This window comes from Nannobrachium achirus (assembly GCF_963921795.1).
Source record: "Nannobrachium achirus genome assembly, chromosome: 11".
Taxonomy (NCBI): Eukaryota; Metazoa; Chordata; class Actinopteri; order Myctophiformes; family Myctophidae; genus Nannobrachium; species Nannobrachium achirus.
Genome location: NC_137820.1, coordinates 24943686 through 24958528, shown reverse-complemented (window position 1 = coordinate 24958528; position 14843 = coordinate 24943686). Strand labels below are relative to the sequence as shown.

At 44.4% G+C, this 14843-nt stretch overlaps 1 protein-coding gene across 1 annotated transcript in view; it reads left to right on the top strand.

The window, feature by feature from the left end:
* The first annotated feature begins 1535 nt into the window (after nt 1-1535).
* The window catches only part of LOC308294650 (GTPase HRas), a 30511-nt gene continuing 17203 nt past the window's right edge, over nt 1536-14843 (top strand). Inside the window, exon 1 of the mRNA XM_080737414.1 lies at nt 1536-1844. The gene's annotated coding sequence lies outside the window, so the exon portion shown is untranslated. The remainder of the gene's footprint in view (nt 1845-14843) is intronic.

Sequence of the window (14843 nt, the reverse complement as noted above, 5' to 3'; positions counted from 1 at the left end):
CACCTGATAACACTTGCACCATTTTATATCATAGTTTTTACATTATATTTTATAACTTTGTTTTATATATGATATTTTGACCATAAACTCGGTAAAGGATATCAAAAAATGTCAAAACATGTGGCTGCACATGATTAGCTAGCTATTAATCACTTATTTCAGCAACCTAGATAGTAGGTCAGTTTAAATCAGTTTTAAAGTTGGGATAGCTGAATTAATATTAAACAAATGAATAAATGAATGTTACGTGATCATTAAGCCGAATTCGGCTACTTTTAACATATAGATTTGCCTTACCTTCACAATATTTGACTCGGTCCAGTAAATTGTGGTATAAAATCCTTGCCAAATAGCCTGCATGTCCGGGTCAAAAATGCACTTAGCAAAACCATAGGAGCAAAAAGATAGAGCAAAACAGAGGCAAAAGTTTGGTTGACAACGGCAGAAGACTTCCTGGTTACGGGAGACGCTAGGTTCCCTGGGATATGCAGTTTTAGGATACTGTATGATACACGTTGCCAAAAAATCTCTGCCTTCCAAAAAAAACAAGAAGAAAATGAAAAATAATACATGTTCACATTATTTTCAAATAGTGAATCAATGTTTTCGGAACAATGGCCTGTTAAATAATGTTTCCTCGTCGGATTGGCCAGGCATTGTCATTTCTTTCTCCCCCCTCACACTCGCCGTTGTCTTATTATCGTTTTCATCTGGTTTATTTTAGGGAATGAATATTAATATGGGCTATTTTGTTTGAAAATTGAAATGAAACATTTGTTTTGTTTTAAATCCTGTTTAGTAAACCCGCCTACAGTACGGTAACGATGGTGGTCAGGGGCGTCACAAGGGGGGGGGGGGGGGGGGGTAGTGGGACTGAGTTTACTATATTGAAAAATAGATATACAAGCTCACAGCGCGGCACTTGTGAGCTTGTAGATCTGTTATTTTTGAAAAGTAGTTGAAAAATATGTGCAAATCTTTGTATATATGTATTTTTTAAGCCTGGGGGGTCTCTGAAACTAAATATTTTGAGATGGGGGTCCGTGGCAAATAGTCTACATATCATTTTGGGGGGGGTCCTTCACATGAAGAAGTTTGAGCACCACTAATCTCTCTCAAGACAGACTGATAGCTACGCATGAGATGAAGAGGAACAAACAGAGTGGGCGTTCCCTTTTATTTGGAGCACCACTGGCACTGACGTATTAGGCCTACAGGTTTTTCAAAAAAAAAATATTCAAAGAATTGCTGTACAATTTTTCAAAAATAGCAGATCTAAAAGCTCGCAGCTAATGCTGTGAGCTATTTTTCAATAGCTAAAGTATAAAATAATTAGGGCCCCTTCCACCTTGGGCCCTAGTAACTGAGTCCTACTCCCCCCCCCTTGTGACACCACTGGATGGTGGTATCTGGGGCGGTTCTATATGGTTGATAGAGCTGGGCGTGGGCTCAACAGTCATCCTCTCTCTCTCAATTCAATTCAATTCTCTCTCGCTCTCTCTCTCTCTGTCTCACGAAGCACATTGTTCAACGCGGGCAGATTTTTCTTTTTACTCCGGGTCGAATGACTGAAGTCAAGTCTTTTTTATGATTATTGATATTTTCGGGGGATCATTCGAAGAGTGTCTGTCTGTCTGTGTGACTACTGTCCCCCCTCTGCCCTGCCCTGCTGCCCGCCCCGCCGGAGAGCCAGCCAGACGAGAAGAACCGTGCGTTTCTCTGTTCATCTGAGGAGGAGAACTGAAGCAACAGAGTTGAAACATTGTCTCTCTTATATTTTATCTACCCGGACAGGAACAACACAACACGTCGCCCGTCCACGTTAATTGGAAGCTCTGCTTATTGTAAGTATGCAAATCCCGCACATTCCTCCTGCCAAATATGTCGCTCCACCTAAATAAACGCCGAACATTATTTAAAATATACGCTCCGTAAGTACGACGGTGCGTGTCTCTTCTTGCCAAAAAAGAACACATCTACAAGCATGACAGCCAGCCAGCTCCGTGATGATGAGGATCTGGTTCTTTTTGCGGCAGGACTGGAGACACCAGTTGTGCGATGGAGTAGAAATGAAGGCAAAGCGTTGTGTTTTGGTAATAATAAATTATGGTGTTGGTGGTGGCATCGGCGAGCCGATCTAAACCGCGTTTTTGTAAACCAAGTGGAGATCGCAGTTGGACTGTTGTTGTGTCGAGAATAGATTACGACATTATTATTGACGCCCCCGGCAAAGCTCTTTAAACAGCCCAATTCTGACGTTCATTATGCAGGGTTTAGAGGGGCTTTGAGGCAAATCCTCGTTCGCTTATATGCGTTATTATGGCATATTTCTAAACCACATGGAATAAAAGATACGATTTGATCATTTGAGTTCGGGTGCTCGAAACTTGGCAGGGAGGGAAAGGGGAGCCACTGTGCTGTGATTTTCTCTTTCTCTCTCGCACTCTCGATCTCAACCATTTGAAAATGAAATTGAAACACACTACACAATGTCATATCGCAACGAACGAGGTTCTGTGTATTCCACGGACTGTTATATATGTGTTGTCCAGTATACTAGGGCCAAAGCAGAGTAGCTGAGCAGCCTATTGACGGTCGTTGGCTGTTGACTGACCGCACAGAGAGAGACACACGGGTGACGCCCCGTCACACATCGTACAAACTGAATGTAGCACTGCGGAAGTTGCATTCCATTACAAGGCGTTTGGAGAACTCCTGGGCCAACTTCTTGGAAGGGTTTGGTTTTGGGGAGAACTGTGTTCTGTTCTGCCAGCCTAGTTCAGCAAGGTGAAAGCAAAGAACAGGGACACGCAGCAGCAGACGCAAGAAAATTACTGCATGGGTCGTTTAAAACATAATGGCAGTTAAACCAATGTCTGCTTGCTTAAGCATCCAGACTTTACTCCCAGTGTGATGTATCTTAGAACATTGGTTCTCAAAGTGGGGTCTGGGGACCCACAGGGTCCTTAAGGGAGTTCCAGGGGGTCCCCAACTTAATGATAGTTAGGAACCAAATGGACCCTTATGGGTATGTAACTCAAGAGAGTGTGAACATTTGTACCCTCTCAGAGTTAAATTAACATTGATTTTGCAATATAAATTTGGGGCCCTAGACATGAAAAGGTTTGTCTAAAAAAAGGGTCCACTCTGTCTCAGTTAAGTGACTTTGAAATTGCCCAATGATTCCATGCAATCATAGAATACATGCCACTGGTAAACACCTGGATAGTTAAGCCATTGTGGGAGCGTGATGTCTCTCTGTGAGCAGCTGTAGCCCGAATACTGTTCGAATGTGTATTATTGTGGTAAACTCAACAACAAACAGGACACAATACCCACAAACTCAACCATCCTGCTGACCACTTACGGTAGATAATCAAAACTCTCCCATCCATGATTTATGCCCCCACCCCCCCAAAAAAAAACATAATTCATGCCAACGCCAAACCACCCCTCCCCTTGAAAGCCACATGTTTTTGTTGTTGTTGTTGTGTGTGTGTGATATAGATATTTTATTGACATTGCCTGAGTACATGTAGATTAGCATGTATGGCTGCAAATCACGATTGAATCCAAACTGCCCACTACTAGGCTACATTCTCATAACTGCATTCCAGATGTTTGCGGCTGTAGTGCACTGCAGAACAGAAAGCGTCCTTGGATGCTGACTGTGTAAATTGTTTGTGTATTCCTTAAGTGGATGCTGATAAAGGAGGAGGCTAGAGGTCTGACAGTGGATGTTGGGTAGGCCTATGTTCTCTTTCTCTCTGCAACCCTCACTTGCATCTATGGTTATGCAGCTCAAACAATGCTTTCTGTGCTTTTATTGAACAACACGTAGGCCTGTCACAATTATTACATACATTGCTGTATTTAATCGCAATTATTCACGTCTCGTCGACATTGTGCATGCTCTTTAAAAAAAAAAAATTGTATCCCACGATTTTTGTAACCCATTTTTCACCCAGTGCCAATTGCCTAAGCTGTAATCCTGGGCTCTGGACTGGTCTCCCTCTGCCAACCTGGAGAGGGCACCGAACTGAGCTCATGCTTCCTTCAGTGCATGAGGAGTGACAGGCCGCTTCTTATCACCTGACAAGGGGAAGCTTCCCTGGCGTGGAAGAAAACACGTTATTCCAACCAGTTCCTTTCCCCTCCATCAGGCGGTATATTTTTATTATGTTCAATGCCGAAACGCAGTTAATTAAAAAAAAGAATCCCGATGGTGACAGCCCTAACAACATGTGCAAATAGGGTGTTTGTCTCATGCTCAGTCAGATCGCAAGACCACTGATGAATTCTGAGGCCTCGCCTCTCTGATGAGCCTTATGGCTCATCCAACTGGCAGCCCTTTGTGTGGGGGCCAGGGGGTCGGGGGCTTGTTTCAGCTGGCCTTTTCATCTGTGCTGCTGCTGCGTCCAGCACCTGAAAGGATGACCCAACGGGGTAAAGGTCACTCAGACGGCTCTTCAAGCGAAGGGCGGGTGGTTTCAAAGAAGCCATGGCTACATGCAGTAGATACATGGTTGATGTATTCTCTCACCTGCGTTTGTGGGACTGAGAAATTTGCTCTTCTAGACCAATCATATTTGATGTGTTTTTTACATGTCATGTTTGAGGGCTAAGTATTTATTTACACCAGCGTCTATGAATTAACCCAATACACTGCCATCACATGTTCTCACATGTTTTTTTCCCCAAGGCCCACAACGCCAATCATGACTTTTCCTTTTTTTATTTCAGTGTTTACGCTAGATGCCTCTCTTCGAGTCACCATTTTAATCTCAGACACACAAGAGATCCAGGAGATCACGTGATCGCAAGATCACTTCCATTGTTTTCCAGACATAGTATATTCAATGGTCAATAACTTGAGAACGGCTCGTCGAAATTGAAAAAGCACAGAGAAAAGCTCTCTGTGTTTAGCAACGATCGGGGGATCGATCGTACTATTCTGTAATATTCTGTGACTACTAGGGCATTATCGAATAGTGATTTTTAGTATTCTAATTATTCAACCTCAAAGTATTCGAATAGTCGAATATTCGGCAGGACTGGCCAAACTGTCAAATATTAAGTAAGCAAGAGGCGGTGGCAGGCTGGGATTATTTATTTATTTACTCTGCCAGTGGACGAGTTTATAGATCCTCTGCATCTGAATTGTGAAATCCTCACCATCCAGTGTTTTGTATTGGCTATGGAGAACCGAACAGTGATTCCTCAGCTGCCTGTCATCACTTATGGTTGGATGCCATTTAGGGGGATGATGTCATAGGAGGTGCAGAGGGGGGGGGGCTCGGCTCCAGTGGCTCCAGGATGGGTCCTGGTCTCTCAGTGTTTGACGGTGATACCTCCCCAGAGAGATTCTCCTTACCATCATCGCTCCATTAAAAATCTATTATCCCTGCTGTGGGCTTGTGGCTCTGCCAGTATGGATCCTTTAACCAATTAAGCGCTTTAATGGAGAGTGGAATGCATGTAGAGAAAGGCGGCCATTCTTGTGCCCTCCTCCTTCCACAGGGTGTGTTCTCGTTTGAAAGAGGGGTCCTCTTTGCAAGGTTGAAGGAAGAGGCACGCGCTGTGCCACCCTGGAAATAAAAAGACTTCTGTGTCCAACGGGTACCCTAGTAGCCACACAGGTGGGCTCTCTGGCAAAAATGTTGGCTTTGAAAAACTGAGAGGACAACGGCTTTGATTATCTTGTTTGTTTCCAGGTCGACCCATCCCCTCCTGTGGTCTGCTGCTGTGCCCTTCGTTTATGAAAAAGAGAAGCTCTCGCTCTCCCTCACCTAGTTCCTCCTTCTTTTCTCCCGTCACCCCTCTCGCTGCGCGGTGCTCGCACCCTCAGTAAGCTGTCATGTAAGATTATCCCCTTGGTCCAGGCAGGGCTCTAGGGTTTCAAAATGAACTGTTAATTTCCCAGGCTGGAGGTGGCGGGGGCTATAAATAACCTTACACACAGACATAGAGCACTCCTTGAGCAAAAGGGCGCAGCCATGCAAAGATTTAGTGGACCGGAGAATGGAGAGGGTCATGAGACTGTGTGTGGACAGCACCGTGGCCGTGGACTCGCTCTCTCAAGTTGTATAGGTGAATAGTATGGCTGCAACTGGAATATTTTCTTAGCGATTATTTACCAACTTTTTAATAATCGATTAATTTGTCTGATTAACCCCACTTTGTCGTACATGCAAAAATAGCCACAATTGGCATTGCGACACTTGCATCGCAGCACTACATTTTTGAATCATTTAGCAAAACTAAAATCGATAATTTTACATTTTATTTACCTTGATTAACTGTTGCACCTGCTGTGAATAGTACACACTGAAATAACTTTTGTTAATTTGAACTTGTAATCAATTTTACACACACACACGCACACTTATTCAGATGTTTTGCTACTGATTATTGCTTCCTTGAAATGAACACAACATGAAGTGTTTTGAGCAAAACATAAAACGGACCACATTTCGTTACTATTGGTCATCTAGTGCTGTGTAAATAACTGTGTACGTGAACAGTTGTTGTACTTCTGGAACTAATAGGGTCTCTGGTGGAGGACTATGATACTCTGACACTAATTGCTGTGCAATATGACAGTCAGAGAGAGTGTGCGACGTATGTAAGTGTGTACTACATGGATGGGATGACCATCAGTAGTACAGAACAGTGAGACCAGAAATGAGTTGAGCTCTATTGGTACACCAACATAATACGGGGGTGTAAATATCGCCACTGTCGGGAAGAAACCGTGTATACCCGAGTTTCAAATTTGGGTGGGCACCTCACTGCTCCCTTGCAACCACCTGCACAGACACAGCAGCTCACCGCCAGCTCACTGCCAGCCAGGTCTCGCTGACAACAAGTGGCTGTACTCCACAGTGGCACAACAGCAAACTCTCTTATCAAAGATTCATTTAGCCTTTCCTCCCCATATGTATTGTGTTGGATTATTAATCAGCCAGCATCATGGCCTAGTTTTGAAAGTGATAGCATCTCTCTCTCTCTCTCTCTTTCCCCCCCACAAATATACAAATAGCAGACTGTCATATTTGCATATTATGCTGTAAATCTCAGTCCTTTGAACACACATTGAGATCCAGTTATTAAACATGCATAATGAACTAATGTGCTAGCACCTACAGAGTAAGACTGATGTTAACCCTGTGATTTATGTTTTGGTGTAGGTTGTAAGTTGTGAGGCTATAGGGAGGCTTCTTAAAGCAGTAGGCATCATGATTGCGACCGTAGGTCGCACTTTACTATCAAAACCACCACAAAGTGTAACTCCCTCCGTCTGTCTGTCAGTCTGTCTGTCACACCTCACACGTCACACTTTTTCCCTGCTTATATCTCCGCAACCGTTGCCCCGATCCATGCCAAATTTTGCACACACGTTCCTTGGCTGCCAAATTACAACCTCCAAGGACCCCCGGAGCTCCAGGGACCCCCAGGTCCCTGGGGGACCCCCAGATGTAAAAAAATGACCAAATGCGCAAACATGACCAAATGACCACCCCAACGGGGCTGCTCACGGGGAATTCCCGGGGACCACCGACTCCTGGTGCTCCAGAACGGATGCAAAAGTGGTGGCGCCCCCAGTGGAGGACCCCCTACACTGCAGCTCACATAAAATGCCGTAACTCCGGCTAGGAGCGACCGGGACAGCCGGGGCCGGTACCTATTCGTCCGCCTTGCCGGCGCGGAGACCCCACCCCTCATTTCTCACATGGCCCTCTTCTAGCGCCACCATGAGGCCGATTCTTGCAAAACACATTTTTGGACACTGCTCCTACAATTTTCGCCCTAAAATCACGCAAATCGGTACACAGTATGTCTACACTCATCCCATCAACATGAATCTGTCCCATATAGCGCCACCTCCAGGCCGATTTTTAAAAACACATTTTTGGACACTGCTCCTACAGATTTTGTCCTAAAATCACGAAAATCACTACACAGTATGTCTACACTCATGTCATCAACATGGATCAGGAAGATTTTGGCAAAACACATTTTTGCCCTATTTGTGGAGATAAGTGACCTACGGTCGCTTATCTCCCGATTAGGGAGCCTTACTGGTACATACAGGTATATGCAGGGTTCGGTTTGTTTGGGGAGGGATGGGGGGATGATTCTGCCTTTGCTAGTCCCCCCCATTTGTTGTCAACAATGGGCAATATGTTTTACCCTGCTTCTGGTCTGATGCATGCATTTCCTTTGGGAAATGTTGACTGTCTGATACGTATTTTTTATATTTTGTGATAATATCATAATTTAACAATTCGTAACTCCTTTTCTTTTTTCAAAATCATTTTTTAAATTTTAAAATAGCAAGAATAGATACAAGCTCAAAATCTATTATGTATTTATTTTTTTTACAAATCAAGCCCTGCATGTTTGGCTTGCGATTTAGTCTCAAGTGCTTTGACCCACCATCTCATGTCATCAATTCCAACGATGGACAGAGGGTCTGAGACACAAGGCAGCATGTCTGGGTTTTGGCAGAGAAGGCAAGCCTCTGATTGACTGTTCTGACTGCATCGTGAGAATTATAACTTTTTCACTCTGTTTGCCGCTGACGGCTCCTAGAGCTGAAAACAAAGCATGTAATAACAGGCTTAAGCCCCCTCCTAGCCCTGATGTGAGTCTTTTTGCCTGTCCCTGTCTGCCTGTGTCAGCATCTGTGTCTGATCAGCCTGGTCTCTGCATTGCACTGTACTCAACGCCGGTGTTTATTTACCGAGAGAAGGCCGTGAAGAGCGAGGCTAGCTCTCTGGTTCTGGCATGGGCTCCGCGCAGGGGTGTCGCACCAAATCCTGGGCCATGGGTACTTTAACTATTGAAAAATAGCAGATATACAAGCTCAGGGTGCCGCGCTGCGAGCTTGTATAGCTGCTATTTTTGAAAAATGTTGACAATTTGTGCAAGTCTTTGAATATTTCAAATCCTATGTTTCTATGTCAGTGGTGCTCAAACCTTTTCATGTGAAGGACCCCCAAAATTAATTTGGCCACGGACCCCCATCTCAAAACATTTAGTTCCAGGGACCCCCCAGAAGCAAAGTTTAAGTTACAAATGTTTGCTTAAAAAACACATTTGCAACCATTCTCACGACTTTTCAAAAATAGCAGATCTACAAGATCGCAGCGCGCACTGTGAGCTTGTATATCTACTATTTTTCAATAGCTAAAGTATAAAATAATTAAGGCCCCTCCACTGTGGGCCCAGGTAACTCAGTCACACTTATCCCCCCCCCCCCCTTGTGACGCCCCTGCTCCACGCACCAGCCAGGACGAGCAGCACCTCGTACCAGATTGGTTTATTTACAGTGAGGAAGAAGGAAGCTAAATGTTTGGCCACAAGATTGAGGGGTCGGGGTAATTCTCTTCCTGTTGTGCTTGAGAATTATAGCCATCGGGGTGTTTTTACAAGAAGGCTACTGTTGACATTGGTGATGGTGTAGAGAGCTACAGTACCTGTTCCATTAGAACACGCTCTGGCTTACTGCAGCTGTGTGTTGACCAACTGTGTGTGTGTGTGTGTGTGTGTGTGTGTGTGTGTGTGTGTGTGTGTGTGTGTGTGTGTGTGTGTGTGTGTGTGTGTGTGTGTGTGTGTGTGTGTGTGTGTGTGTGTGTGTGTGTGTGTGTGTGTGTGTGTGTGTGTTTGAGAGAGCTAGAGAGAATAAGTGGGTGAATATGCTATGTATGTTGGTGAGCAACAAGTCTCCCTCCATCAATCATTAACATCAGTTAGCCAAGAGTCCACTCATCAGCAAGTCTGCACACACACACACACACACACACACACACACACACACACACACACACACACACACACACACACACACACACACACACACAGGTTTGTATACATCACTTTTAAGGACATTACATAGACTTCCATTCATTTTCTGTGGCCTTACCCTAACCTCTATCCCTAAACCTAACCCCTAACCCTAAACCTAACCCAAACCGTTATGGGGACCTACTATTTTGTCCCCACAATGTCCCCAATGTCCCCACAAGTGACATGCAGTCCCCTGATGTGACTGTGTGAACAAGTTTTTAGTACCCAAAAGTGATGAAAACACACACACACACACACACACACACACACACACACACACACACACACACACACACACACACACACACACACACACACACACACACACACACGGCATCTATTAATACAACACCACACCCAAGACCCAGGGACAAATATTGGACTTACTGCACTTGGGGGGTGTGTGTGTGTGTGTGTGTGTGTGTGTGTGTGTGTGTGTGTGTGTGTGTGTGTGTGTGTGTGTGTGTGTGTGTGTGTGTGTGTGTGTGTGTGTGTGTGTGTGTGTGTGTGTGTGTGTGTGTGTGTGTGTGTGTGTGTGTGTGTGTGTGTGTGTGTGTGTGTGTGTTGTTTCTGACATGTGCCACAGCATTAGCTTTGTGAAAGGAGTTCTCTCTGGATGCTTTGTGTATCATGCTTGCTCAGACTGTCCTGAGGCCATGTTGATGTCACCTGTTACTCCTCCCCTTAAGGCAATGAACAGTGCAGCTGTGTGTGTGTGTGTGTGTGTGTGTGTGTGTTTGTTTGTGTGCTTGTGTGTTGCTGTCAAGGGTGTTCCATTCAGCACTCGGTTGGCACAGCTACCCACCACTGCGGAGTCTGCGGTTCGAATCCACTGTGGTGCATCTGACTTTGTCGATAGGTATAGACAGTAGGCTGACAGGAAATGGGGGAGGGTATCCCCGACACCCGGGGATCGTACGGGATCGTACCCGCGACACCCTGTCAGGCTACACTGAGCCTAGGTGCCTGAATCGCTGCGTCAACAGCCCAGGCCTACGTAACGAACACAATTGACCCGTGTTCAGGGGAGGGAAGACGGGACAGGTGGGGTGGGTGATATTTGTCAATACACATACTCATGCGGGCTGGTGCGGCACCTGTCAGCAGAGAGTGTTTGGCGGGAGGAGTATGGCGAAGACCCTATGTCCTGTCCTTCCGGTGGGGGCTCCTCACTGGCAAGTGAGTCAGGAGGATACAACAGCAGTGACGCTGATGATCACCTGGCCTAGAATGCTGCGTTCACACTAGCGGCGACAGAGCAACAAGCTACTATACTGTAGACCCATTTCCTGAGCGACATCCTGTAGAGGGCGCCACCTGCCATTTCCGCAAGCCTTAAAGGAGAGCAAATCCCTAGCCTCCTTCAAAATTGGTTTGAAAAGTCACCTTCAGGCGGCTGCTACTCGTGACTTGTAAATATACTAAACCCCCATGCTCCCACTCCCCCTCTTTTCTGCCTTTGTATTTGATGTTATGCTTTTTCTGCTTTTAAAATCAATGTTATCCTAGATAAAGTACTATGTTCTATCCGTCTGTCTTTCACTGTTATATGAGATACTTAAAGTGTGGTTCCTGTGGAAATAAGCCGTAGTGCTTTCTAGGATGTCCTTTTAGTTGACCTTGTACCAGTGATTTATACTGTCATGAAACTGTACTTTTTTCTATTGCAAACTTCTAATAAATTCTTCAATCAATCAATCAATGCGACGCTGCAAGGCTGGTCTGGATTACCAGCCTAGCCTGCACCACTACCCTGTGGCCAGGCCCACTGGCTGCAGTTTACGCCGCAGAAATGGCAGTGGTGCTCTCTACTGGGGAGCGCTCTATACTTTTTTGCTACGAGCCAGTGGCGTGATGCTACAAGTGACTTGTCGCTTTGTGACGAGTGTGGCACACTAAAGGTTGACCTCGCTTCAACTTCATTTTAGCACTCCAATGACGCAGTGAAGCATCAATCAGTCATATGTTTTGTTTCACCATTTCCACCACCATAGCTTCTCTTTCCCCACAACTCTGCTTTCCCTGTGAGTGAGCTGGCCATGCTATGCTTTTAGACTCCTAGTCTTGTTCTTAGTTTTTTTTCCCTTACAGAATTATGACATAAGCAGTGTTCAGAAAGATCATAGGATGACAAATGAATTTCGGTGCCTAATTAAATCATGACAGGTAACATAGTGTTAGTTGCAGGTGTTATTGTTACTGTTAGCCACAGGGTCAGTGTGTAAATATTGTTCTATTTGGCCATGAAGGCATCCATTTCAGATAGGGAGACTGCTCTCACTCTGCTGGACACGTAGCAGATGGATCTTCTATTCCTAAGTGACAGCAAGACCTCTATTTATGACGGCAGTGTTAAAGTCGGGGTGGGGCAGATACAGATAGTAGGGCCAGAGGGGGATAATATGTCCCTAGTAACATTGATGTCATTTGGCATGCAGCATAGCTTTATGGTAAGAGTAGGGATGGTTTAGCTTATAGGGTCCTAATGTTCACATTTATTTCATAAATGTATTCATTTATAAGACCACAAAAAGCGCAACTAGACTGCATTGCTTTGAGCTTGACCAGTTCACTTGTAAAATGGAAATATTTGTTTTTCATGTGGGTGAGATGTGGTCGAAGCAGGATAAATAGGATGCCTGATGTTTACTTTTGACTGTCGCTCTAAAGCAGAAAGTGAAACTGAACTAGATATTGCCATATCATGGAAACGTAAAGGATTTCTGAGTTATTTCCCCATGAGCTCTGTCACACGAAATGACATTGCTGACGTTTCATTGCCATTCTGTATGACTTGAAGTTGTCACCAACGAAAGCTTATGTCGTTCTGCGGTTGTTATAGAGATATTGATATATTATCCTGTTATACGTTGTTGTACGTCAAATAGAGAAAATGGCTCATCTACAAACTCACAACGTATCACAGAGTTTGTAGATCAGCTATCTTTGCGAATGTTCGCCCATAATGACATGCCGAGAAGAGTTCAATATTGGAAAAGCACCGCGGCTGCATTAGGTTAATCTTCCCCCCCCTGTCATTATTACATGATCTTTTCCTGTGGCAGACTTGCATTAGCAAGTCGTTACCAGGAGGCAGATGTGGTTGTCGTTTGGTAAGAGATGTGTCACACATGATGATGTCATGGCCTACCACAGTGACCAACTTCTCTAACGGCTCCACCCATATGACTACTTCCTCTGTTCATTGACTCACCTCCCTCTGCCCTCCCCTCTGGCCAGCTCTATATTGGTAGTAATGCTACAGTCTAGGGGTGGGCGATATGGAAAAATACAATATCACAATATTTTCCCAAGCTGTATCACGATACACAATCTTATCACGATTCGTTTTCATGTTGGTTACTTATTTTTCAAGTTACTTAACAAAAACTAAAAGAAAAAGGAGTAACAGACCATTTAGACCAGTGGTCCTCAATGTGGGGTCCAGGGACTCTCTGGGTTCCTTTTGGGAGGTCTACTCTAAATTGACCCTTACAAGTATGTAACTCTGACAGTATACAAATGAAACCAATGTTTGGTTTAATTTGTATACTGTCAGAGTTAAGGGGAGACCTTGACATTATAAAGTTTGAGAACTACTGATTTAGACAAAAATGCAGGTTTAAATGAATTATGCAATGAATCTCTGTATTATGTAACAATTCAACAGGATTTTTTATAAGGCTCCCTCATTGTATCACGATATATACGATATCACTGAAAAGGCGTATCGTGGAGACATTGTATTGTCTCAACGATATTTATCACCATATCGCCCACCCCTACTACAGTCCTGGTGCCATTTAAATAACTTTGAGAGTATAGAAATGTAACCAAATGGACCCGTAACATTTGTATACTTAGTTACAATTTACAATTTAGGCATTTAGTAGAGTCTTAATCCAGAGCGACTTAATACATCAATACATCAACATCAATACATCAAATGCATAGAAATAGTAATCTCAGTCAAGACGTGGGTTGAACAAGCACCTATTCAGTAAAAACTTTATAAATACACAAACAACATAAAAAATGCTATCTAAATTACATGTATGGTCATTGAGTTACAAATAGATGCATCAATAAATGAACTGTGTGTGCAGTGTGCATACAAGTACACATGAACGCATGCAGTTCTAGCTGAGTCAGTCAGGAGTGACAGCACAGTCAAGACAGACTACAGCTGTTGTACACATTTGTCATACCAGTCTGTCTGAATAGATACCTGTAAATAGATATCTGGATTATTTTCACTGACTTATCATTCTTTTCACTGACTTATCATTCTTCTTTACCGCTCGATTCAACTGTATCGATTTAATGTTATAATGGATTGTTTTAGGCTAGAACGAAGAAAAAAAAGTTTCAAGAAAGATGGCACTTCTTGAAAATCTACACCAGTAAAATCTACACCCGGTCGGAACATTTTGCGCCCCAGTCGGTCGATTTAGCGACCCGGTCGCTCGCTTTAGCGGCGCGGTCGGTGATTTAGCGACCCGGTCGGGAGGTTGCGTCGGCAGGTTAGCCTACTGAGGTAAGGTTACTGAGGTTAGGTTTAGGGTTAGGGTTAGGGTTAGGGTTAGTAGCCCGGTGGTCGGTGGATAAGCGACCACCGGTCGGTGGATTTACATACCCGGTCGGTGGATTTAGCGTCCCGGTCGGTGGATTTAGCGTCCCGGTCGGTGGATTTAGCGACCCGGTTGGTGGTTTTAGCGTCCCGGTCGGTGGTTTTAGCGTCCCGGTCGGTCGATTTAGCGACCCGGTCGGTGGTTTTAGCGTCCCGGTCGGTGGTTTTAGCATATAAGTGTAATTCAAATGATGACTAGTGTCATCGATGACTAGTGCAGATGACTAGTGTCATCGTTTGGGGGAAATATGTGTAAAATGTACCAGGATCCTTTTTCTTTTTTATTTCTTTTTTGGTAAATGTACATTGTGATTTAGAAGTGTAATTTTTGCCTCTTTCACCCTACAATAAGAGGGAACGG